A 25755-nucleotide genomic window follows, 5' to 3' on the forward strand; every position below is an offset into this window, starting at 1 on the left:
TGTTTTTAAGAGTTGAGGATGAGATTAAAGCACACACATTGCTAGGGTTCTCCCTCCAGATATTGTTGTCTGGGGTCTTGAATGGTAGGTGGATTTGTCAGTTGTACACGTTCATTGGTGTATAATCTCCTGTGTGTAGCGTCTCAAGATTGAAGGAAAAGGGGTATCAGCCTTCAAAATCTCTAAACGTCAGTAATAAGAGTGTAAGTGTTCATTATAAGGACAACCGGACTATATGTCAGCTGGATACCTAGTTATTCCAATTCCAGATTCTACATTATTGTATTCGAATTCTGACCATTTTTAGTGATACATTTCTCAGTGTAACAGACTTTTCTTTTCTTTACAGACCATTTACTTTGAGGAGAACTGAACCCAGCGTGGCATGAGCATCCTGCATGGATCATGTCACTACCATCTTCACAGATTATTTTTGTTTCTTTTGTTGTTTTAGTTTCTGAAAGTTCCTTGAAATATTGGCACATGATAACCAGTGTCCCCAAAAGACATACAATTCCGCTGCACCTAAGCGAGAGTTTTCATTTTAATATTTTTTGGAGGGGAGGGAGGGTCAGTAGTTTTAGCTGCTATGCGTGGGGTAAGGTGGAAAAATTAGGCAGAGAATGTTTCCTCCACTGTATTGTAACAGAATGTCTGTATCACCTTTGCTTTGTGGCCATTCTCGTTTTATACTGTACGTACCTTGTAGCTTATTGTACTAGGAAGCAGAACAATAAACTTTCACTATAAACCCAGTGAGTTTGGTGGGCCATACAGCATGGGCCTTTCTCTTGGTGTTTGTTTTACCTTTTAAATGTGGTCTGTCTTCACGTGTTGACAGAATGTTCAAAATCGCCGTCATCTGGAAGAGGCATCATGCTTCTGTTTGAGTGCATGTCTTACCTGGGGACTCCAGGAGCCACCTGCTCTCCTCTTTGTAGCCAGCTTATTTTTTTAGGTCTTGGCTCTTGTTGGCCTACAGTAATTTTACATCTTCTCTGTCATCTTGGAGGGCAGCTGTTCTTTGAAGTGTTTTCTGGATTGTTAGTTTCTCAGCTGTTTTAAATTTCAGTTGCTACCTGTGGGTTTGAATTTAATTCTGGAGAACTGAAATACTCCAGGTAGTAATGTGGAGTGTGAAAAAAGTTCCTTTATTGCCGAGTTTGAAATTAAACCAAGTAATGGAAAATTGTGAATGTGGGAAGCCCTCTCAAGGGGAGCCCAGAAAGTCCCTGTGGTCACAATAGGTCAGGTGGTCTATTTGACTCCACATCAATGCATGTTCATTCCCCTCACAAAATTTAATTTCACTTAAAAGAAGTAATGAAGACTTTCAGATCTAGAGCTAAAGGATACCTCAGTCTGGCCAAGAAATGGGCTTCACCTGATGTAAAAGATAGATTAAATAATTGTCCACTTTGAGAACAATAGGGTAGGGGCTTTATGTATATTATCATTTGTCTCACCACTGATGGACAGTGTTACAGATTTGCTAATGAGCAAGTTGAATAGATCTTTCAGGGTTTCCAAACCAAAGGCTTACATTAAGACTTGTATGGAAAGAGAAGGTGCTAGATTATCTGAAAAATGTCTTATTTGATGGTGAATTATTTGAAATTGCTGTTCTGCACACTTTGAAGAAAGTGAAATTCTAAAAGCGTCTTCTGTGCTCCCTGTTGCTCTGCTGAGTGATTACATTGCAAATTGCTTCTACGTTTATTAACCAATCAAGACTGGTGAGGGCATTGTTTGGTACATTAAATTAGAGCCATTGTTTGTAATATTGAATGGTTTTTGTTTGCCATTCTAATACATTTCTGTTTACTTGACATTTCTCAGCCTGATTCATTGTGTGTGATTGAAAGCTTTTCTCAGGGTGAACAACAGACTATCTGAATTTATGACCTGAATGAATGTTTACATATAGAAAAATTAAGCTCCTTGAATGTAATGCTTTTACACCAGAATGTAACAAATGTAGATTTGTGTGTACACATCCCATAATACAGCAGTATTTACTTTCTGTTTTTAAATGTTGCGAAGTACGGTCTTTGAATTCTCACAAAGTTGGCATTGCACAAAGCAGTAATTGCCAGAAACTCCGGGAAATCAGAGGGCTTTTGTGTCCTTGTGGCAATCAGTCAAGGCTTGTCTCAGAGGAGTTGCTTTCTCATTCCTCAGCATAGTGGCTACCAGAAAGATTCTGAGGCTACCAACTGGAGTCTGTCCATAACAAATCTGGACCGCTGATGGTATTTCCCGAACCCATTTTCACTTCCTGTGCCATTTTGATGGGTTAGTTTTATATCCAGACGCTAAGAGCTGATGTTTTCATTATAACCTTCAGAATCAGTCTGAATCAAGTTCTAACACTCTTCTTTCCAGGAGAAATAATTCTTCTGGAGCGTGCAAGAGTCATAGAAACAGAGAGTGGCAGAGGGGATCACAGTGTCTCCTCTGTTCTCATGCAGTTTGTAGCAGAACTGAGCAGCCAGCACTCAAGGAGGCCATGCTGTTTTTGTTCCCTTGGTCTGCATGCAAGGAAGGAGAAACAGACACAGAACACGTGAGGGGTTACACTTGTTACCAGTCAGATGTGACGAGAGATATGGCAAATGACAATTAACTGGAAGGGCAGTGCAAATTGAGTATCATGTTTACATTATGAAAAAGTTCTGTTGCAAGTGTTTGCCAATATCCTCAAAATACGGTGAATTTTTTTCTGTCACGTTGGTGTTTGTTCTTTACAGGTACTATAATGCATCCACGTCTACAGTAATTTTATGATCTTTGCCATCTGTGTTGCAGTATGGTGGTGAGTATGAGCACCCAGCAGATCAGAATGGGGCAGATTGTTGGGAAGTGGCTCAGGAAGAAAGTATTATATCTGCGTAATATCAGAGCATCAATCTCCACCATGTTCCATGCACTCCAGTCCTTCAAAGAATGAAGTAATCCAGCACTTTGAACTGCTCATCAGCACTGCTGGCAGAATTACAAATAGCTGGATTGTCACATCCTTGGTCCATGCCCAAAGAATGGTGGTGGTGATTGATTCAGTGCATTCAGCTGTGGAATATGACAAAGTTGGATCCTCTTTGCTGTCCTATCCAGTATCCACAGGCAGCTTCTGGGACTTAGACCCCATGCTGACACTGCGCTCATACAGCATTGGGAATAAAAAATGCCTCCTACAATCTGTGGTTAACTAGGAGAATGCACCCCATTCTCTCAGATTATGACCTGGCTGTGATCATAAATGGCTTTGTTAACTCCAGATTGTACTGTGCAATGCAAAGTACCAGTGGTTTTCAACCTTTTTTCATTTGCAGTCCCCTAAAAAATTTCAAATGGAGGCGCAGAGCCCTTTGGAAATCTTAAACATAGTCTGCAGACCCCCATGGATCCATGGACCACAGGTTGATAAACACTGTTCTATAGTAATGACAACCTTTTGCGGACTCCTTAGACATAGTTTGTGGACTCCCAGGGGCCCAAAGACCACAGGTTGAAAACCACTGCAATATACCATGGTTTGAAAACATTATTTTTAAAAATGAAGCAACTGGTGAAGAATGCAGCACCCACCTCTTCAGCAAGATTGGTGGCTTAAGAGCATTTCATCCCTGTTTTTCACTTGCTCCACTGCTTCGCTAAAGACTGTCGCACCTTCTTGGCCTTCAGTCACTCTTAACATCTCTCCTCTTCCAGAACAATGAAACTGTCTGTCCTGAGGATAAGACTCATGCTTTTCCACAAAGCAGTTCACAATCAATTAGCATTTACAAAGGGCTAAAAAATGTTTTACTTAATCTGCGCCTCACAGATAAGATGGATGCTGAGGAAACAGTTTATCGTAAGTCATCTTGTATGCTTTTACTCTAGAAATCTTCAGTAAACCATGGGGTTATGGCTACGGTGTAAAAAACCTGAATAGAAAAGAATCCTGTACCAACTTTGTTGCTGTGGTTGTTTGTTTTTTCACTTAGGTGTTGAGACTAGCTAATCTGTGTTAGTGGTATCTCACATTATTAGTTCCCTGCAATTACAAGAGAAAAATTACATCTTAGTTCTTCATATCTCTTCCTCTGTGATTTGGTTTGGCATTCATTGGATTTGCTTCAATCAGCTATCTGAATCCTATCCATCAATGAATAATTTGCTCCTTGCCTGTCAGTTGCTGCACTACACATCGCTGTTTTTACATGTTTGTAAAGGTGTTGTGTTAAATATTTTCTGAGGCCTTTTGAAATCTCTGTGCAGACATTTGGAATCACTGGAGAAGGTTTCAGATTCTGTTGGAGGACTGATCTAAAAGATGATTATCTCTGTTACAATGACACAGTGAAAGGGTCCATCTATTCCACTACATCCTGTCTTCAACTGTGACCAATACCAGATGTCTCAGAAGAAGGTGCAAGAAGCCTCAAAGTGGGCATTTATGGACCATAACAGTTTTTTCCAACCCCCGCTCCTCTCAGTTTAGTGATTGCCATATGCTGAGAAGCATGAGGGTTTATATCTTTACCAAACTTCATTTTTGTTAATCATCTTTAATTGTAACTGTAGATGTTTTCATTATTCATATAAATGTCCCGTCCTTTTTTGAATCTGGCAGAACTCTCAATTTCAGTGATATCTTGTGGCAAAGAGTTCGATGGGCTAGGTCTGTTATGTAAAGCAATATTGCATTATTCAAGAAGCTCAGTGTAGTTCTTTCTTACTCCAGTTTGTGGGCGTATCAATATGATGGGCAGCAAATTTGAGCAGAGAAGTAACAGATTGTTCCTTGTTCCCATTTTGATATATGTTATGTATTGTGCACTGAAAGTGCTCAGTGCTGTACAGAATCCAGATGAAAATGCCATTTCTGCCCTATGATGCTTGAAGTCTAAAGATATAATTGAAATGCAGCCTCTTGCAATGTGGTTCTTTGCAGTGAAGGTCATCACTACATACAAGTTCCAGTCAGCAAAGAAAAGTCTTCTTGAACTGAAACTGCAAAATGTACTTATTAATTTTTCTGGCAAAAATTGCTAATAGATATTTAAGGACTAGAGCAGATCAGATCTTCACATGTCCCTTTCTAAAGATACCTCTGCAGCACAGGAGCCCATAGCATCATACTATGGCATTGATGCTCTGTTAAGATGGAATCACCAATATCACTTCCTCTGACATTGGGGTTTACCTTGTATTTTTCCCATCCATGTACTCGCCAAGCCTGTGACCCTAACCAGATGAAATCTCTGCTAATAGGGGTGCAGACCTATACTTGCTATTCACTGCTTGAACACTTTTTGGACTTCAGCACCACTGGAACACTCATTCCAAGTCTTCAATAAGGAATGACATAATTCAGCCCTTTGAACAACTCGTTGCCACTAATATGAGTTTGTAATTTCTGGCAGAAATACAAAAAATAATTCTCTTAATGCAGCTCCCCGGTGTTAACAGCATTTTATCTCCTCAAAGAGCGATTCCCAGTTAACAGAAGACACCATTTTAATAATAATGCTACTGTCCAGGGAACTACAGAAGCAGTGATGCTTCTGGGCAGATCACAGAGCTTGGAAAAACCACTGTTGACTTGGAATAGGAACTGATTCTACTTTCTGCTCAAAATTGACAGCTGTCAAGTTCCTGACAAGGCAGCCCAGCATATGTAGGTGGCATGGGGGGGTCTAAACTAAAATTTGCAAGCTCCAGTGAGGATTGTGTCATTCACTATACCTGGGATTCAAAGTGGAAGCAACACCCAGAAGGGTCATCTTGTGCAGAATGTGATGGCCCACATCCTCAGCAAGTCAGACACCAAAGAATACATCATTCCTATGCTCTCCTTCCTCCATTGACTCCCCAGTTTGCCTCTGATGTTAATGATTGGTCCTCAATTTGAGAGCCATCAGTAGTCGTCCTGGGACCAACACGACTACAGTATCACCGTATATCTCCTTTCATCATCATTCAAGACAATTTTCAATAGTCTGGGACAATGCAATTGTCAAAACCCAAGACAAGTGTGAGGGCCAGAGATAAAGTGTACTCAGTTGAGGGAGCTCATCTGTGGAGTTGAGCTATTAGTGGAGATTAGATTAAGCCAATTTTTGACCATGTTTGGTTAATTGCACAAAACCCACCTGTTGCTAAAGCTTTCCCACCAGAAATAGAGGAAAAAAGTAGAGCTTGCTAGAACTGGAAAGTGTGAAGAGCAGAATTCTTTATGAATTCCATTCAGGACATCACTATGCAGTTCTAGTTTTTAGCACTCCTCGCTAATTTTGTCAGGAGACTAGAGTAAGAATAATTTTCTGTTCTTCAAGTGCTTGCTCATGTCAATACGATTCTAGGTGTGTGCGTTCCCACGTGCACAGTTGTTGGAGATTTCTGCCTTAGCGGTATCCATAGGGTCAGCTGTGGCATCCCCTTGAGTGCCACGCTCATGCGTCAGTATATTAGGTGCCACTGACCCTACGCCTTCTCAGTTCCTTCTGACTGCCCGTGACAGTTGGTTAGAGCCCCTCTTCTTGCAGATCACAAGAGCATTAGCAGTTCTTTATAGCCTTTTGTTCTCTTATCTGTACATAGTTGTAAAGTAGTTTGTAAGTAGTTAGTTAGCTTTTAATATAGTTTGGTTAGTGTACTTAGAGTCCCAGAGCGGGGCACGCCCCGCTCAACATGCATAAGGCCATGCCTATCAGTGATCCCCATGATACTTGCCTGAAGTGCCTGGGGGAATCCCACAGAAAAGACAAGTGTCGGATTTGTAAAAACTTCTGACTTCGAACGCACAAGTGCGTCGGAGCCCTCCACTGTGGACCCCATGCCGAGTATTTGTGCTTCGGTGCGGAGCGCACAGCTGGCACCATTCCCCTTCGCCGGTGCCAAAGAAGTGGCAAAAGAAGAGGAGCCCCTCGGCACCAGACAAGAGGACTTCGGGCAAAGGACCTATGTCAGGCCTTGCACCCACTTTGGGGCTACACAGGGATCCGCCCCCAGCCCCAGGAAGCAACAGGGGTCCCCGGCCTCTTCCAGGGCCATTGGTGCCCAAGGCAGTCCTGGTGGCCAAAGACCAAATGAGCCTACAGGCAACGCACCAGGTGGCGGACTTGGCTAAGACCCCAGCACCTAAGGGCAAGCCATTCATGGTGCAGCCTCAGAGGATGGTGGAGCACCCCTGCTCACCGGACCATAGGTGCAGATCCCCATCTCCACAACCTCGGATCCCGGCACCGTATCCTGGGTCTCCAGCCAGAAGACCCAGGTCCTTGACACATTTTCCGCCTACTAGGCATGGGACTCCGAAGTCAAGGCATCTGTCTCTATATCACCAGTACCGGTGAGCTTCTGGCTGCAGGTCCCCTAGGCTTTGGTCACCCTCCCTTAGGCAGTCTCCTGGACGTCGGTCCCCGCCCAGGAGGGGCTGTTCACCATCACAGATCCCCCTGATCCCGTTTCTACAGCAGGCATCATTACTCGCCCTCGCCTAGCTGGTTGCTCACCAGAGTCAGCAGGCGGACTCAGGCCTTGATGGCTCCACCGTGGTCGCCAGAAGGACAGTGGTCCAACTTGGACCAAGAGTTCAGTCCTTCACATTGAAGGCGGATTCACCACTGATCTAGAAGACTGGTGCAGCACCCACCACGGTTACATCACAGCAAGGGCAGTGGCCCTCTCAGTGGCCATACTGGAATCCGTGGGGTGTGCCTGTGAATGCCGGTCCCCTACCACCCCTATCTGGCAGTCTCCGATAAACTGGCCATGGCACCACAGTCAGAGCACGGTGCTGAATCCGTTGCAGGGGCAGCACATTGGACCCCGGTGACCAGGGGCCCCTCCCTGGAGAAGGAAGGGGAACAAGTTCCTCCACAGGCGGTGCAATCATAGTCGTCATCCCTGGACGAGGTGGTGGCCAGGCCATTGCATACAAACAGTCCCCATGATGACATTAAGGAACACCAGGCCCTCCTTACAAGGGTGCCTGAGAACCTGAACTTACCAATAGGAAAGAGGTCATGGAGGAGGCCAATGACCTCTTCAGTGTTATTTCGGCTGCCACCCCGTCCAGGTCACGTTGCCCGTTCGTCCATGGGTTCTCAAGATTGCCAAGTCACTGTGGCAAATGCCCTCTTCTATTCCACCGACTTCCAAGAAAGCAGAAAAGAGATGTCCCTACGAAAGGTTTTGAATACCTGTACACAGTCTCCCGCACCGGCATCCCTGGCTGTGTCGAAAGGGACAGACAGGACCACGTTAGTGACACCCCCAAAAATAAGGATGCCAAAAGACTTGATTTATTTGACAGAAAGGTTTATTCGTCAGCCGGTGTTCAGCTTAGGGTGTCAGATCACCAGGCATCATTGGGCAGATATTCGACGAGTCCGACAGGTTGAAATTATAAATTCAAGGAGGTTCTCCCACCGAATCATGCCTAGGAATTTGCTGCGCTGGTGGACGAAGGTATGGCGGTGGCCAGGGGAGTCCTTCAGATGGCCTGGGACACTACTGACTCGGCGGCCAGGGTGGTCACATCTGCGGTGGAAATGAGACGCAGCTCATTTTTGCAGACCTCTCAGTTGTCCCAAGAGATGCAGGCCACTATTCAGGACCTCCCGTTTGAGGGGACGGTGCTCTTCTCCAAGCTCACAGAAATGAGGCTACAAAGCCTTAAAGACTCTCGAGCCACCCTCCAGTCCTTGTGCCTTCACACCCCTCAGCAGGCCAGGAAGCTGTTCTGCCTTCCACCTCCTCCTCCTCCGCACTCTAGGTCCTGGGGAACTACAGGAGGAAAGACAAGGACAAGAGGCCTAAACGGAAATATCCTTCATCTTCCCATTCAGCTGCACAATCGGACCCTCACAGAAACCAGGGAGGCCAGAAACAGTCGTTTTTAAGGGTGTGCCCTGGGACAATGCCTCGGTCAATATGCTGGATCCATCTCTCTCTTTCCTCCTCTGCTCTTTCCAGTTGGCCTGGTCCTGTATCACCTCGAACCGTTGGGTGATGGACATGATTTCATTGGGCTATACCCTGCAGTTTGTAGCCGGCCCTCCCTTCCACCCCCCTTCCCTGTCCCTCTTCAGGGACCCTTCTCACGAGCAATTGCTGATCCAGGAGGTTGAAAACCTCCTGTGCCTGGGGACGGTGGAGAAGGTCCCTTGGGACATTGCGGGAAAAGGATTCTACTCCGGTTATTTCCTAATCCCAAAAGCAAAAGGAGGCCTCAGACCCATCTTGGACCTGTGTCGTCTCAACAAGTCTCTCAAGAAGTTGAAGTTTCGCATGGTCTCCCTGGCCTCCATCATCCCCTCCCTGGGTCTGGGAGACTGGTATGCTCCCCTCGATTTAAAGGACACATACTGTCATATTTCCATTTTCTTGGGGCACCTGCGCTTCCTCCATTTCATGTTGGGCCAGCACCATTTCTAGTTCACGGTGATGCCCTTTGGTCTCTCGTCGGACCTGAGAATGTTCACAAAGTGTATAGAGCCAGTGGCCGCTTACCTGCGACGTTGAGGAGTCCGAATTTACCTGTCCTTTGACAGCTGGTTCATAAAGGGCCAGTCCTGAGATCAGGTGCGGAGGCATCTTAATCTGGCCTGTGCCACCTGTTGCTATCTGGGGCTGGTAATAAACGAGAAAGTCAAACTTCACCCCAGTGCAATGTATAGAATTTATCAGGGCGGTCCTCAACTCCACTTAGGCCAGGTTCTTCCTCCCCGAGACTCAGTTCCAAGCCATAGTGGACCTCATTTCGTGTGTGCGAACCCACCCTCTCACCACCACCCACACATGCCTGGAAATTGTTGGGTCACATGGCAGCATGCACTTACATGGTCCAGCACATGCAGCTCCGCCTCAAGCCCCTGCAGGCATGGCTGGCGTCAGTCTATGCCCCGAACCAGCACATCATGGACCGGGTGGTCAGGATTCCTGATAGTGTTCTGTCATCGCTCATGTGGTGGCAGGATCCCACATCGGTGCTGGAAGGGTCTCCTTTGTGGCTCCATCCCTGTTGACAACTCTCTTCTCAGATGCCTCGGACCTAGGGTGGGGAGCCCATCTGGACACACTCAGCATTCAAGGTTGTTGATCCAGTCACAATCGCTCCCTGCATATCAGCATCAGGGAGCTCAGAGTGGTTTGCTTGGCCTGCCAAGCCTTCCTGCCTCCATTGCATGGCATGGTGGTGCAGGTCCTAACGGACAATATGATGACAGTCTTCTATATCAACAGACAGGGAAGAGACAGGTCATCTGTCCTCTGCCAGGAAGCTCTCCAACTCTGGAACTTCTGTCTGCAGTATGATATCCATCTCGTAGCCGCTTACCTCCGTGGGGCCAAGCATGCCTGGGAAGATTGCCTCAGTAGGTCCTTCTTGTCTTGCCACATGTGGTCCCTCCATCCAGACGTGCTCAGCTTATCTTCTGCAAGTGGGGGACTCCACGAGTGGACCTGTTCATGTCCAGGGAACAGGAAATGCCACATTTTCTGCTCCCTGTCGGACGCCTTTCTGCTTAAGTGGTCGGGAGCTCTGATGTAAGCCTTCCCTCTGGTGCCATTATGTCCAGGGTCCTTGTGAAGATCAAGCGGGACAGGGTGATTCTCATAGTGCCAACTTGGTCGTGCCAGCCCTGATTCAGCACGTTGCTGGACCTCTCGTTGGCCGCTCCATTACAGCTACCGCTCTGGCCGGATCTTCTATCCCAGAACCACGCCAGTCTTCTGCATCCGAACCTGCAGGCAGTGCACCTGATGGCTTGGCTGCTGCATGGTTAAATGAGAGAGAGCAGCAGTTCTTGGCTGATGTCCAACGGGTCCTGTTGTGCAGTAGAAAACACTTCACCAGAGCAACCCACCTAGCAGTGATCCTGGACTACCTTGAGGCAGTTGATCCTGGACTACCTTCTACATCTCAAACTCCAAGTCCTGTGCCTTTCATCTATCCAGGTCCCTTTGGCAGCCATCTTGGCCTTCCATCCGCCATTCGTGGGCTGGTCAGTTTTCACCGAGGACATGATGGCCAGGTTCCTCAAGCACCTCTACCCGCACATCAGGGACCCCGTCCCACGGTGGGACCTGAATCTAGTGCTGTCGCGGCTCACGGGTCCCCGCTTCGAACCTGTGGCTTCCTGCTCTCCTTCTCCTGTCCTGGAAGGTGTCTTAGAGTGTAGGGTGCTCACCTTAGAACTGTCCTATATGGTCTTCTACAAGGACAAGGTCCAGCTAAGACCACACCCAACCTTCCTGCCCGAGATGGTCTCCCAATTTCATACTAGCCAGGACATTTTCGTACCTGTGTTTTTCCCAAAGCTGCATAAATCGGAGGAGCAGCATAGGCTACGTTCCCTAGACGTCAGGAGGGCATTAGCCTTCTACATTGAGAGGACCAAGCCATTCCGCAAGTCGACGCAATTGTTTGTCGCAGTGGCTGACAGGATGAAAGGCCGCCTGGTGTCTGCGCAGAGAATTTCTGCGTGGATCTCCGCCTGCATTTGCTACTGCTATGATCACGGGAAGGTTCCAGCCTCGGTGATTGTGACTGCCCACTCAACCAGGGGTGCAGGCCTCTTCGGCAGCCTTTCTGGCCCAAGTGCCTATTCATGACATCTGCAGGGCAGCCACCTGGTCGTCTGTCCATATGTTCATGTTCCACTACGCTGACGATGCCAGCTTCGGTAGGGCAGTACTACAAGCCACCAGACAACTCCAAGCCTGCCTCCAAGGATACTGCTTGAGTCACCTAGAATGGAATCAACATGAGCAAGCACTCGAAGAAGAAAAAACTGTTACTTACCTTTTGTAACTGTTCTTCGAGATGTGTTGCTCATGTCCATTCCGTTACCCACCCTCCTACCCCTCTGTCGGAGTTACAGGTAAGAAGGAACTGAGAGGGTGTAGGGTCGGTGGTGCCTAATATACAGATGGATGAGCGTGGTAGTAAGACGGTGCCGCAGCCAACCCTAAGGATACCACTAAGGCAGAAATCTCCGACAACGGTGCACGCACACCTAGAATGGAATGGACATGAGCAACACATCTCGAAGAACAAAAGTTACAAAAAACTGTTTTTTCCCCCATTTGCCAGTTCTTACAGATGCTGAATTGGAGCATTTGAGGCTTTTGTTGAACACATTGATGAATTCTGAAGATTTCTGATCTAGATGAGTCACTTTCACTTCATAGTGGCATGATTTGTCTTTCATTCTTATCAGTGAAGTGTTCCTATAAAAGGCATGCACCCTTCAGGGCTTCTAAATCTGGTGAAATGTCCTGGATCTACAGCCTGGAGGCTGCAATATTCTGTATACAGAGTGGATATATATTTTGAGAAGTAGCAATGCAGTTCCACCAAATAGATATACAGGTGTCTCTCATTCTCCTTTTCTTCAATATTCCTGGGACCAAAATTCAGTCTGAGATGTTTTTTCCAGTTAGAGTGGTTGGTGCTAAATCTAGTGGAGTCATATTTCACTGAGGTAGATCATCACTTTATAGCTGACTTGCATTGTTTGGAAAAGGAATATGTTCTCCAGTTTGTGGTTCTGCTCAAATCTGCACAGGCCAGGTAAGCATATGTACTGTTTCCAAACAAAAAAGTCAGTACTGTATGCTCAACTGAAAATGGAAGCGCAACCAAGTGTATTGAAATGACCCATATTCTCCTCATGAGTACTAGCTTTCCAGGCAGAAGGGCTTATTGGACCTTTAAATCATTCTGATTGAGAATTGCATAAGGGTAAGCTAGAAGCTGACTGGAAAGAAGTGACACACAGATAATTTTTCATCATTTTGTATATTCTTCTGATTTGTGGAAACGTGAAATGGTGGAAGAGCGTCTTTTTTGGAGCAGACCTTTCTGTAGGGAGTTGCTTATAGAAGACCATTCAAACTGTTTATCCATATTGCTTCTCTACATTTGTCTAAGAGGAGGGCAAAGACTGTTTCATAATACCCTTGGAGTGACATGGATAAGGGAGTGTGTGAACAGATATCTGTCCAACTTGAACAATAGTTTAAGATCATCTTGGGGTGTTTTTCCACATCTAACCACTACGTAGCATCTAGTTATATTTGTTGTAGAGGTAATACCTACCTGTAGAATGCAATATTGTCACCCTATCATTTCTCCCACCATTGAAATACCTGTCTCTGGAGTGGAAATACAACAGCAGCGCTCCTTGACAGAGTTTTAGGAGGGGAAGTGAAGAACTGCTTATCCAAATGAAAAAACAGGAAGCCAGTTAGGGTGACCATAATTACCTAAGCTGGAATTTGTCTGGTTTGGCTCTGATTTATAGGCATCTTCAATGAGTGAGGCACCAATTGCAGTGACTGGCTGCATATTTTTCCTTTGGAAACTCCAAACTATTCCCATTCTAGCCGTTGTGTTAGACCCAACCAGTTTCACCTACAGGTTAGGGTGCAGTTGGGCCACATTTACATCAAAAACAATCCATGAAATCAGATGTTAAAGGTGGTCTGAAAGTGTTTTTTAAAAATTAAAAACTGTTTAAGAGCCATTGTCATTAACAGAACATTGCAAAGAAAAAAAAATGTAAACAATGAACTGAGAAGCTCTTTTCAGCCTAGACCTGGAGACAGTATTCTGTTTCTTCTCCCAAGAGTTGACAACATTAATGTACAAATGGGACACAAAGCTGCATTTCTTACCCTGCTTTGGGATGTTAATGACTTCATCACTTGTAGAATGTGAAGTGCAGAACTCTGAGCGTAAGTCTTAACAGGTAGATAAAGCAGGAGATGACTTTCAAATGTTTTGCTTTTAAATCTATACATTGTGATAGTGACTTGGGATCCTAAACATAATATTTTAAACAATATTTTAAACAAATATTTTAATTCCATTTTGCCAAACCAAGTACATACAATAATATTGGAGGTTGTTTGACCAGTATAAGTCACCAAAGTGTTAGTCTTTGCAAATATAGCAACTTGTGCTGATATTCTTCTCGGTGTTTGTTGCTCTGTTGCCTTTGGACTGGGATTTGCCAGCTCGGTCAACTTGCTGCTTTGAAGAAAAACATGAACACAGCAAACCTATGTTAGCAGAGCTCCTTTTAGGCTATAATTAGCATTATACAGAAATCAAGACTTTTCAGACAATGCAACCAGATGACTCTGAAGCTTAAATTTCAAGTTAAAAATAAGTTGAAAAAAACTCCCAAGAGCTTGAAATTGTTTCCACTGTAATCAAATGTTTGTCTTTTTATTGCTTAATAAAGAATATGTAGCTTTAAACCATTACTTTTTACCTCATGAAAACAAAAGCCATCACTTTCCTATGGAAATTATTTCAGTGGATTCATATTGTAGTGTCGTTTCAAGTAGCACCCAGAGTCCCCAGTCAAGATTTGGGTTCTCATTGATCTGGGTGCTGCACAAACATACAAGATGTCATAATGTTTTCCCCAAAGAGCTTACCCATCTAAATTAAGTGGTCTTTACATTCTGCTGGTATAAGCTCTGCTATTATTGCCATGTAGTGGAGAGTTAAATTAAACTTTAGTGGCAGATGCTGATTTTGGATTTCCAGGGTTCTCAGATAAATCCTAGCAAGAAACAATTTCTTCTGATGAATTCTTCGCTGGCTCTTTGACTCTGCCTCCTCTTGGAATGCATGATTTTCAGGTGTAATGTGTAAATATTCTAATAAAAGACATTGAAAATCCTCTAGTTGGAGGTAAGAATGATATTCTGTTAGGACAAACCAATTCCTACATCCAATTGCCTATCGTATATTTGATAAGACAGAAAGGTAACATCTTGCCCAGCTAACCTTCTGAGATGAAACTGGACAGGAACTGTGGGTGGTTTAGCAATTGCCATTGTGTGAAGAATATACAAGATTCAGCTGGAGAGATTTTCTTTACTTTTTCATTTTTGCTGCTTCTAGTGTCAGAGGATAACATCTGGAGCTTTCTTCCTTTGCCCACCAGGGTAAGGAAAGTGCTCAACCATTGACGTTTTTGCCTAAGGCAGAAGAAAGCCTGTCTGGCCTCCTGCTCTAATGGCCTGCTCCATGCAAGTGCTGCTGGGAGAAGGATGACAAGATGGACACAATGAAAGTAGTAATTGGCTGTTAGTGAGATGGATGCTATAAAACAGAACGTAGAGCATTTTATCCAGGAAGTTTTTGCTGATGCCATTATTAGAGGAAGTATGACTCTGACAGGAAAAGGGAATTCTCCAGAGTTTGTGGAGAAGAGAGGCTCCATCCCAATTAGGGAATCTTGTGACGTATACCTAACTGGGGCCTGATCCTTGAAGGTGTTGTGTCCTCAACTTCCATTGAACTCACTAGAAAATGGAGTGTTCAGTGTCTTCCAGGATCAGACCTGAGATCTCCCACAAAGAAACAACTTCTCAGAGTTGAGGCAAAGGCATGGACTGTCAGAATAGGTATAGTGCAAATACATACAAGCCTTTTTATTCACTGTTTGTATAGTGCCAACAGTATGGCATGCATTATATAGACACACATGAATGCAAAGACCTTGCCCCCAAAGAGTTTACAATCTAAATATTCCTTTTCTAGGAATATAAAGTGTTTGTAAGTCTCTTCCTTTGGGAGCTGGCTGGTGTGGGGAAAGGGGAAGTCCTCAAGTGAACATAGAATAGAGGCTTTCTTGTTCTCGCTTGCAGATCTATATACTGTACTAAGTCAGATTTGGACTCATTGCAGCAGCCATTCTTCGATAGAGCTACAGAGAAACATCCAGTCACCTCTTATTCAGCAAGTTTGTGAGGCTGTCAAGGGAGATACTGAGATTCTGTATAGACTACAATGCCAACGGTATAATGACAGCGCCCAGTTCCGTATTTCCTACTTGTTGATGATATGCCTCTGTACATAACAAGGATATGAATGAAAAGAAGCTAGCTCCATATGGCCAAAATAGAGATGATGGAGGTTGGCAAAGGGAAAACTTGGAGAAACTGGCAGAATATGACCACTTTCAGCCGAGAATATCAGCCCCCTCCATCTCTCAGTTGTCGATGGTGTGCAGCCTTGGGTTCTGCTAGATTCATGTCTGCTCTTGGAATACCAGACAGCAGTGGTCAAAATAATCTTTTACCCTCAAATGCTGGTCAGAAGATCGGACCCATTTTTTACTGGATGAGGACCATAGCCATGGAGATCCATGCTTTTGTTGCCTCCTGGCTAGACCTGTTATACAAAGCTATACATGGGGTTGATCATGAAAGCCACCCAAAAACGAAGGCTGGTGCAACACACAGTGGGCCACCTTGCTAAGCAAGAAAGTGTTGAGCATATCACGCCACTGCTTTGCACTCTACTTTGGTTGCTTATTGAACTCTGAATCCAGTTCAAGGTCCTGATGTCATTTACAAAGTCATAATTGTACTGGGATCTATCTATCTCAGGAATTTGCCTCTCGTTGCATGAGAAAGAAGGGCAGCTGTATTCAGCTAGGACACTTCTGTTGTTAGCCCCAGTTATGATTACGGAGTTTGGGATAGAACATCCTTGATGGAGGGCCCAAGGTGGTTGAGTAATCTTTTGTTAGAGATTGTCTGTCTCCTTCAGTCCACTATGAGTCTTGCCTCCTTTAGGGTATTTTCCAAGACCCACCTCTTCACCCAGGCACTTCCCCATGGAGTCTGACCCTTTTGGTGATAAGTTATGCAAGAGGAGAAGATGGCAAGCGGTGGTTTTATTGCAGACAACCTATGTCCTCAGCGTCACAGAGAAAGGAGACTTCGTACATTTATTAATAAATCAGCACAACTAATGTGGAGCCAGCAAGTGTTGCGGAGCTGATGGGATTATACTTGCACGAGAGCTAAAGTAAAATGCTTGCACAAGTTTGGTTCTTGCCCTATAGAGGACTTGATGCTGAATGTTATTTGTACAGAGAAAATTCCTTCTGATTCAGTTCTGCCAACAGTCTGTTTGAAACCTCGTATGTATGGTGTTCAGTCTTTTCTGCCTGAGACTTGGCTTTGTTATTTACTCTGGGTGCCACGTCCTCTGCACTAACAGAGGTTGGAGTCAGCCTTTATCCTGAGAGCTAAGCCTAAGGAAAAGAACTTTATGTGCAGTTTCCTACCTTTTTGCAATGTGTGTGACTTCTCCTTTTCAGGTATACCGCAGTGTTTCCTTTACCCTCATTTTTCTATCTCACTGTGCGCCAGGATCAGGGCTCTGAGGAAACCTCCTAGCAAGGTTGGGACCTACTCATCAGCTTGGACTTACAAGAGAGAGAAAGTACCTTTTTCTTTTCAAAAATTAGAATCTGTCTTGACATTCCTTCTGTTGCCTGGTGTAGCACGAGACCTAAACACACTGTTGTGGTATATGAGTTGATGCTTCCCTTGCCGTGTTCATCAATTATGTATGTTATGTAAAATTCAACAAATGAAAGTGTGGTGTTGAAATCAGTTGTCTTTATGCTTAGTTCTCCAGCTGGATCCAGTATGGCTAGGGTCCTTCATCTGGCATCCAGATCTTTCAGCTATGTTTTTCCTGTTTCATTCCATGCTTTGATTTTCCTCAGTCATTACAATATTAAATTGTATGGACATGCAGAGTGTTGGGTTCAATATGGCAGAGTATAGGTGGACTGCTTGCAGGCGAGTCAAAGTATTAGAGGAACATTGTGTACTAAATTAGATGACCTTCTGTAATGTGTAAGTAGCACTTTTCAGTATTATTGGATTTGTTGTTCCCTAAACTTGATGTAGTAATTCTGCTCAGAAAACAAAAAGCCTCCTGAATATACTTGACGGGCTAGAACTGCATTAAATTTAGTTAAAGTAGTTACAGTCACAAAAGGCATACTATATTTACAAATATGTACCTGGTCTCCACCTTCCACAGCACAGGTAATTTCAGTAAGACATCCACTGAAGCAGCAAAATGAAGAATGGGAAATGTTAAAATGGACATGAAAAATGGCAGCACCATGAATGGCTCTCTCTCAAAGAGTAAGAATTGGATTTTACTGTGCTGGGTCTGGTTACATTTCTGCTAATCATACTGTTACTTAATTGAGATAAGGATGCGCGTTTTGAAAATGGGTGAATATTTAAAATGTCATTTGTCATTGGTTTCTCATGAAGGAAAAATGCACAGCTGCAGTTAGCCTATGCTGAGAGAAACCCAGCTTTCTCTTTCGATCCGTAGCTGCACACACTTTTTACTACTGTCTGTGCTTATTGACATGCTGCCTTTGAGCCTGGTTTATTTAGAGAATTGCCTTCCCCTTCTCCAGCAGCAATCACTTTTTGATTTATCAGGCCTTGAATCACACAAAGGGACTTGTTCCTGCATTGCCCCTCATGGTATATTAACCAAAAGCAGACATGCCCTGCACTCATGGAGGAGAGGTCACAAGGATAAGTGTCTTCAGTGATGCTTCCCACAGACCAATCTTAAGTTGCATCTGTATTGTGTTGTACCTAAAAGTTCTGATCTTCATTAAAGCTGTTGTTCCCTTCCACATGGGATAGAGGATGCTGTGTCTTAAAGCCACAAGTGTCAGTATGCTTTTAAGGTTTATGCTCACTGTGGTGTGTTTGTCTAGTTTGGGCCATTTATCGTCCAAAGCCACATTGTGATTGGGCATCTGGGTTGATAACATACCTGTTCTCTAAATCCCAGTAGTACTGAACTGGGACCTTATAACAAGGTAGGGGATCCTCCATACACCTAGGTTTGTTAAACCTATGGTGGGGAGATGACACAGAGTCTGAGAATTCCACCATAAAGTTTTCTGCACATGACCTCTGTACAGATCCTCACTAAAGCTGGGTGAAGTTTTTTTGACCAATAGATTTTTTTATCAAAAAATGTATTTTTCAATGCTCTAAAACTTAGTGAATTTGTATAGAATTGGACAAAAGATTTGGCTATGAGGAAGTCAAAATGTTTGACTTTTTAATTTTGAAACGTTTCATTTTGACTTTTCATTTTGGAACAGCATTTTGAATTCAAATTTGGGCCATTTTGTTTAAAAAAAAACACACACAAAAAAGGATGAAAAACACTCAAATAGCTGAATCAAAACAAAAAAAGTAAAAGTTTGTTTAGAATCAACCCAGAACATTTTAGTTGATTGAAAAAGATTTTTTTAGTTTTTTGATTTGACAGATTTTGAAAAAAATTGATTTTGGTTCAAATCAAACTGGATTTTTTCCTGATTTTTTGGGTTGTCTTCAAACTGAAGAATCCATTAGTTGCTCAGTTCTTGTCTTCACTGGTATTGTGTCTTCCAATTGCATAGGGCAGTTGCATGCAATTCTTTTAAATGTGGGGCCTCATTCTGCTTTCATATCATTCTTACCCTGGTGTAACTCCTTTTACTTACGTGGATTTCTGTGTGAAAAGCAAAATCAGGCTGTTATACTTGCATTTGTTTCCGCCATTTAATACTTGTTAATTCTATTGTGACTCATAGAAAATTCCTTAATACCTTCACCTCTCCACCCGCATGTGTTCAGGGCTCTGCCTTCTTAGCCCAGAGGTTGATTTGGGGTGGCAAGCCTGGTGAAAACACACTGCAAACAAGATCATTAAACAGTACACTGAGTATAAAGGCAGGGTTGAATTGACACCAAATATCCCAGAAAGGCTATAAACAAAACCCACTTCAGTGTGCCGAGCTGAGCTGCCACACTGCTAGTCAAGTGATCCTTGGAGCATTGGTCCACCTACTGGGGACTGCTTCAAGGGTAGTGGTTTTACAGTGGCTCTTCAGTGACATTAGACACCTGGTGGGTGGCAGTGTTTTGCACCTAATGGAATGCTTAACACATGAGCCCCAGCACCATTAGCTGGAAAAGGCAATTGCTCCAGGACCAGGAGGGGCATCCAGTACAGCTAGCCACCAGATTCAACTGCTTCCATGGGTCTTCAAAGTCGCTGACTGCCTCATAGTTACTGTTCCGTAGCTGATTGTTGGCTGTGATTATATGATGCACAAGCTGTGCTGGTTTCAGAGGTAAAGTCTTATGATGAGGAATATCCTTCTGTCTCACTTCACAGAGCCCTCAGGTCCTTTGAGATGTCTGTATTCTCCATTATTCATAGTGAAACAGATCTTGGCAGGTGCATTTCAGATTCACACCACAGTAAAACCAAACTTGTCTTTGCCTAACAACTGTCTTTGTAATGAGAGGGTGGAGAAATGTGTTGTTGAGCTCTGCAGCTCCATGGACTACCATGTTTATAAATCCCCTTACTTGCTGTAAGTATGAAAGAATTGGTGCAGAAAGACCATTTAAACTATGATTGGGACATTCTTGAGTTCCTGCTTTTTGGCTGTGGAAGGGAGTGAGATGCTGTCCTTCTGGCCAAATTGTACCACCCTGTTTATGGGAAGGAGCTGGCAAGATGTCATGGAAAACTCAGAAAAGAGAATCCTGCAGTTTGCTTCAATCGTGTATTACCAGGGGACACTTGCATAAAAACAGGTTTCTTCAGAGTTTGGCTTCTGCTGCTTCTGCTCATTCTAATTCTCACCTGTGACATCACAATCTTCTCCACAGTAGCTGCTTGTGATATGCCATTCAGAGGATTATTCTGCCTTGTGGGGAATGGACTCTTACTAAAGAATGAGGCACAAGAACCTCGCTCAGCAGTACAGTAACTACAAGGACCTTGTATTGTTTCCTGATCCACTTGCCCGTTCAGAATGGGAAGCATTGGCAGCCAACATCCCAACAGCTTAGCTGTTACAGAAAATATTAACACAAACAATTCTGATAGGAATCCCGGAGCCAAGTGTTAACAGAGGCTCTTCCAGTTAAGTGCTGGCATATAGGTAAGAATAGTAATAGTAAGAACTTTATCTTCCATTAATAATTAGAGCTCCATAAAGTTTCTGAAATAGAATATTTTTCACCAGATCAACACTCCTGCTTTGGCTGGGCTTTTGCAGAAGTAGGATCCAATGTCATCAACACACAGGCCCTCAGTGAAAGGACTGTTCATTGAGATAGTGTTTCCTATTTCCAGATGTTGCCTGGGTGCTGCTGGTCTTTTAGTTCCTGTTCACACTGGAAATGTAATTGTTCTCAATTTCAACAGCTGTTGATAAAACAGGTTCAGGTAACATGACTGCTTGTCCATTGTGGAGAACAGGGCATGCAAATCATGCAACTAGATCACTTTCAGTCCTTCTAAAACTATTGCATTTTGAAAGTTATGCACTGTCCACTGTGGCCAGCAGTAGCTGGTACAATTATGACTGGAAGCTCATTTGAAGTTCAGTAGTTGGAAATACGTGGTCAGTTTGATATGGACTCAACAAAAAAATAAATTGAAACAGGGAATACCTGATCTTGAAAAGCAGGTCATGGTAACTACCCTCTTGCTCTTACCACAGCAATAGTGTCCAAGGGCTTGCAGGGCACGCAAGGGTTATTTAGTGAACTGTTAACATTTATATTTTAGTATAAACAGTACACCTGAAATTCTTTGTTAACTTTTGAAATGTTGCTGTAATTCCCTTGAGGTGCAACCTCTGCCAGAACCACAAAGGAGTAAATAAATTCAGCAAACTTCTTTGGTCACTTACTGCCAAAGCTGACAAGATGCAGATTCCATGCTGCTGGGCCTAAATCAGAGCAGCAGTCAATGACATTTGTAAAAATTAATTGGTTGAGACTCGTAGCATTCACCCAAGGCAAGAGAGTACTGTATTTTTAAGACTATTGATTCATAAGCATTAATTTTTTGTACCTCTAATTGATTTGCTTAATATGTTTATTTAATAAACAATTACAGTTGCTCTATTTAAAGTGTAGTTTCACAGCACAAGTTGTGGGAACATGATAAATATGCACACCTCTTGGACTTAACCCTCTGGTGCTGCGCTCTTATGCACCGGTGTAAGGGGCGCCACCGGCCACGCACTGGCTCAGTTCCTTCTTACCACCTGTGACAGTTGCTGGAACAACCCTTCTTGCTTCAGCAAGGCTTCTTCCTAGTGGTTTTTGGGGTTTTTTCTACGTTTGTAGTTATTTTAGTGTATATAGTTTTCAAGTAGTTTGTGTATATAGTTAGTTCCTATCATAGAGGGACTATGTCAAGCTTTGTGCCTCCTGTGGCAAGCCTATGCCCGTGAGTGACCCGCACTCCAGCTGCTTAAAGTGCATGGGTGAAACTCACATGAGGGACAAATGTCAGATCTGTCGGGACTTCAGGCCCCGCACTAAGAAAGACACGGACATCAGGCTGAAGGCTATCCTCATGAGAGCCACCTTCAGACCAGTCTCAGAGCTGAGCCACTCCAATTCGCACCAAGTACTTCGCCGTCAGTACCAAATGCTCCCTCGGCACCACTCACCATCTCCAGTGTCAAGGAAGAAGTAGAAGAAGCAGCAGTGCACTGAGAGAGGGCGCTCACCGGTGCCAAAGAGAGACAAGCGGGGAGAAGGCAGTATAGTGAGACTCGTGCCGGGCTACTTGTCTGCTCTTGGACCCGTGTTGGCACCGTTGACTCCTCCCAGAGTGTTGAGTCTGGTGCGGGACCCTCCATCAACTCCGGGAAGCCACCACAGTTACAGCAGTCTGATAGTACCATCGACCCCAGAGACTTTCCAGGCAGCTAGGGACCGTCTCTCTCTACTGGGCCTGCCAACACCAATGGGGCACCCACCAGCTCTGGCATCTGGAAGCAGGGAGCATCGTGCGCCTTCCTGGCACCGGGTACCTCTGCACCCTCTTGGGGCAAACCTCACCTGATCTCCGATACATCACTGGTCCTCAGAACCCTGGCACTGTATGGATGCGGAAGCGGGTACCTCTCCACTGTGGTCGCTGAAAGAAGACTTCTCTTTGGAATCTGAAGGGGAACCTTATGTGCCACCAAAGGCCCACCACCGATACCCAGTTGATGGACCACAGAGGTTTGGTACTGGTCCCACAGCTGGCTCCTGGGCAGCAGGTCACTGGCTGATGCAGTGGCCTTATTGGAATCCTTGGGAGTTTTCCCCCAGTCTCGGGTCCTTCCTTCCACTGCTCCTACTCCGTGGTCTCTGAGAGATGGGCCACCACTCCTTCCTGCTCAGCACTGGACCCTGACCCCAGTAGTGACATCCAGGAGTTGGCTCCAGTGGATGTAATTGAGAAAGAGGAAGTGCAAGCTTCCCCACTCCCCTCCACCCCCCCGATGAGGCTGTCACGGGTGGAAAATTTTGGGGCTCAGCAGGACCTTCTGAAGAGGGTTGCGGCAAACCTGGGCCTGGAAATTGAGGAGCTCAAAGAGACATTGCACAGCCTTATTGATATCCTGGCTGCAGCAGCTCCATCCAAAATAGCCCTGCCCATCAATGACATGGTGATGTCACCAGTTAAGGCCCTGTAGCAAACTCCTTCGTCTCTGCCCCCCACCTCAAAGAGGGCAGCGAAGAAGTATTATGTGCCAGCAAGCAGGTTTGAATACCTGTATTCGCACCCTCCCCTGGGGTTCCTGGTAGTATCTTCAGTGAACAGAAAGGACAGACAAGGCCAGACAAGCTCTTCCCCAAAACAAAAGATCACTAAGAGACTTGACAAAAGGTATATTGAATGGGTAGCCTTCAGCTACGCATCTCCAACCAACAGACTTTGCTGGGGAGATATGATTTTAATTTGTGGGACTCCCTGTCTAAATTCAAAGGCTCCTTGCCCCAAGATTCAAGGCAGGAGTTCACTGTCCTCTTGGAGGAAGGTAAGAATGTGTCCAGGACCTCTCTCCAGGTGGCTCTGGATGTTGCCAACTCAGCAGCCAGAACAATGGCCTCAGCAGTTGCCATGAGGTGTTTCTCTTGGCTGCAATCGTCCGACCTTCCCCATGAGGGTCAACAGTTCATCCAGGACCTCCCCTTTGGAGGTTTCTCTTTTCTAAGAGCAGACTGACTCGAGACTTCATGGCCTGAAGGATTCCAGGGCCATTCTACAGTCTTTGGGCCTTTACACTCCATCAGCGTCCAGGAAGGACTTCAGGCCCCAGCAGCCGTCCACCTCAGCCTCCCAGTTGGAATCTCAGAGATACTCTGGCGGGCCCAAGCAGGCCTTTTGAAGGTGTGCCCAAGGGTGCTAAACCAGTCATCGTTTTGCCCCCCCCCCTTATTTTTGGACCGTCTGTTGCTCTTCACCCTGGCATGGTCGTTCATAACATAAGCCACGCACTTATGAGCACAATGAAAACAAGATATACTCTTCAGTTTCTATCCACCCCTCCCTCCCCCATCCCCATCCCTATCCTCCTTCTGGGACCATTCTCACAAGTATTTCCTCATCCAGGAGGTGCAATCCCTCCTACATATGGGGGCCGTGGAGAAAGTTCCTCAAGACTCGGAAGGGGTTCTGTTTCTGGTATTTCCTAATCCCAAAGGGGGCCTCCAGCTTACCTTGGACCTGCATTGCCTCAACAGATGTCTCTAGAAACTGTGGTTCCGCATAGTCTCCCTGCCTCCATCATTCCCTTCCTGGATCCAGGAGACTAGGTATGCCAAACCTCAACTTAAACGATGCATGTTTTCACATTTTTCTCAGGCTTATAGTGAGTCAACACCACAACCAATTCACTGCCCTCCCCTTTGGCCTAGCAGCGGTCTTATGGGTTTTCACAACGTGTATGGTAATCGTAGCAGCCTTCCTCAGGTGGCGAGGCATACAAGTCTACCCGTACCTCGACGACTGGCTGATTAAAGGTCGGTTGCAGGCTCAAGTACAAAACAGCATCAGCATGGTTCGAGCCACCTTCAGAGTGCTGGTCCTGGTGATAAATGAGCAGAAATCAACTCTTGTTCTAGTTCAGAGAATAGAGTGCTTGACTTGACCCAAGCCCCAATATAATAGTCGGGTTTTTTAAGGGGTTGGAAAGACTCTATCCTCAGGTTCACGAGCCTATCCCCCCATGGGACTTGAGCCTGGTTCTTTCGATGCTCACGGGGACCCCTTCGAGCTGTTAGCATTATGCTCCCTGCTACTTCTCTCCTGAAATGTCACCTTCTGGTGGCGCTCACCTCAGCCAGGAGGGTGTCTGAAATCAAGGCCCCTATGTCAGAACCACCCCACACAGTATTCTTCAAGGACAAGGTTCAGTTGTGCAGGGCCATCCCTACAGGTGAGCAATATGGGCGGCAGCCCACCAAAGGGGGCGCCATGCGTAGGGTTTGCCTGATTCCTACCTGACCTGCTGAGAGCTAGCTGGGCTGGTGGAGACAGACAGGTGGAGCAGTAGCATCTGGAAGATGGGAGGGACCCGAACTGCAGGGGAGCAGTTGGATGAGAAGCCGAGCCAGGGGACTTCTCCGGAGCAGGGGTGCCCCTCCTGCCCCGCTGCTGGTGTGCAGCTGCTCCTGTTTCCTCTCCCCTCCCTCCCCCAAGCCCCTGGCCACTCTAGCCTGGGAGCCTCCTGTCTGCTGGGTGGGGTGCTGATGTCGGGGTGCCCACCTCCCCCCACCCATGTACCCAGTCTCCACTGAGCTGGGGTGACAGGACAGGGGGAACCTGTGTGTGCTGCTGCCTCTCTGAGTCCAGCAGCAGCTGCTTGTGCCTGAACAAGCCTTCAGGCACCTGACCCTGAGTGCTTTCTTAAAGAGACAGTGCGCTCAGACACAGACACACACACACACACACACACACACACACACACTCCCCTCAACACACACACACCAGGGCTCCATGCATCCAGGTCACTTTCCTAACCTGTGCTGTGAGGTGAGCATCAGCAGCTGCTGCTCTTTGCTCTCCCCTTATGCAGCCCAGGCAGTGAA

General features: G+C 45.4%; 1 protein-coding gene across 5 annotated transcripts in view; it reads left to right on the forward strand.

Moving 5' to 3' along the window:
* Positions 1-25755, forward strand: part of YLPM1 (YLP motif containing 1) — a 93295-nt gene that overhangs the window by 59010 nt on the left and 8530 nt on the right. For 3 of the 5 annotated variants that reach the window (XM_073349183.1, XM_073349182.1, XM_073349186.1), the window contains one exon: positions 350-7060. The exons of 1 other annotated variant lie outside the window; for it this stretch is intronic. The gene's annotated coding sequence lies outside the window, so the exon portion shown is untranslated. Of the gene's footprint in view, positions 1-349; positions 17974-25755 lie in introns of those variants that run through there. One more of the 5 variants, XR_012159494.1, reaches the window with a different exon arrangement.

This window comes from Lepidochelys kempii, chromosome 6 (assembly GCF_965140265.1).
Source record: "Lepidochelys kempii isolate rLepKem1 chromosome 6, rLepKem1.hap2, whole genome shotgun sequence".
Lineage (NCBI taxonomy): Eukaryota > Metazoa > Chordata > Testudines > Cheloniidae > Lepidochelys > Lepidochelys kempii.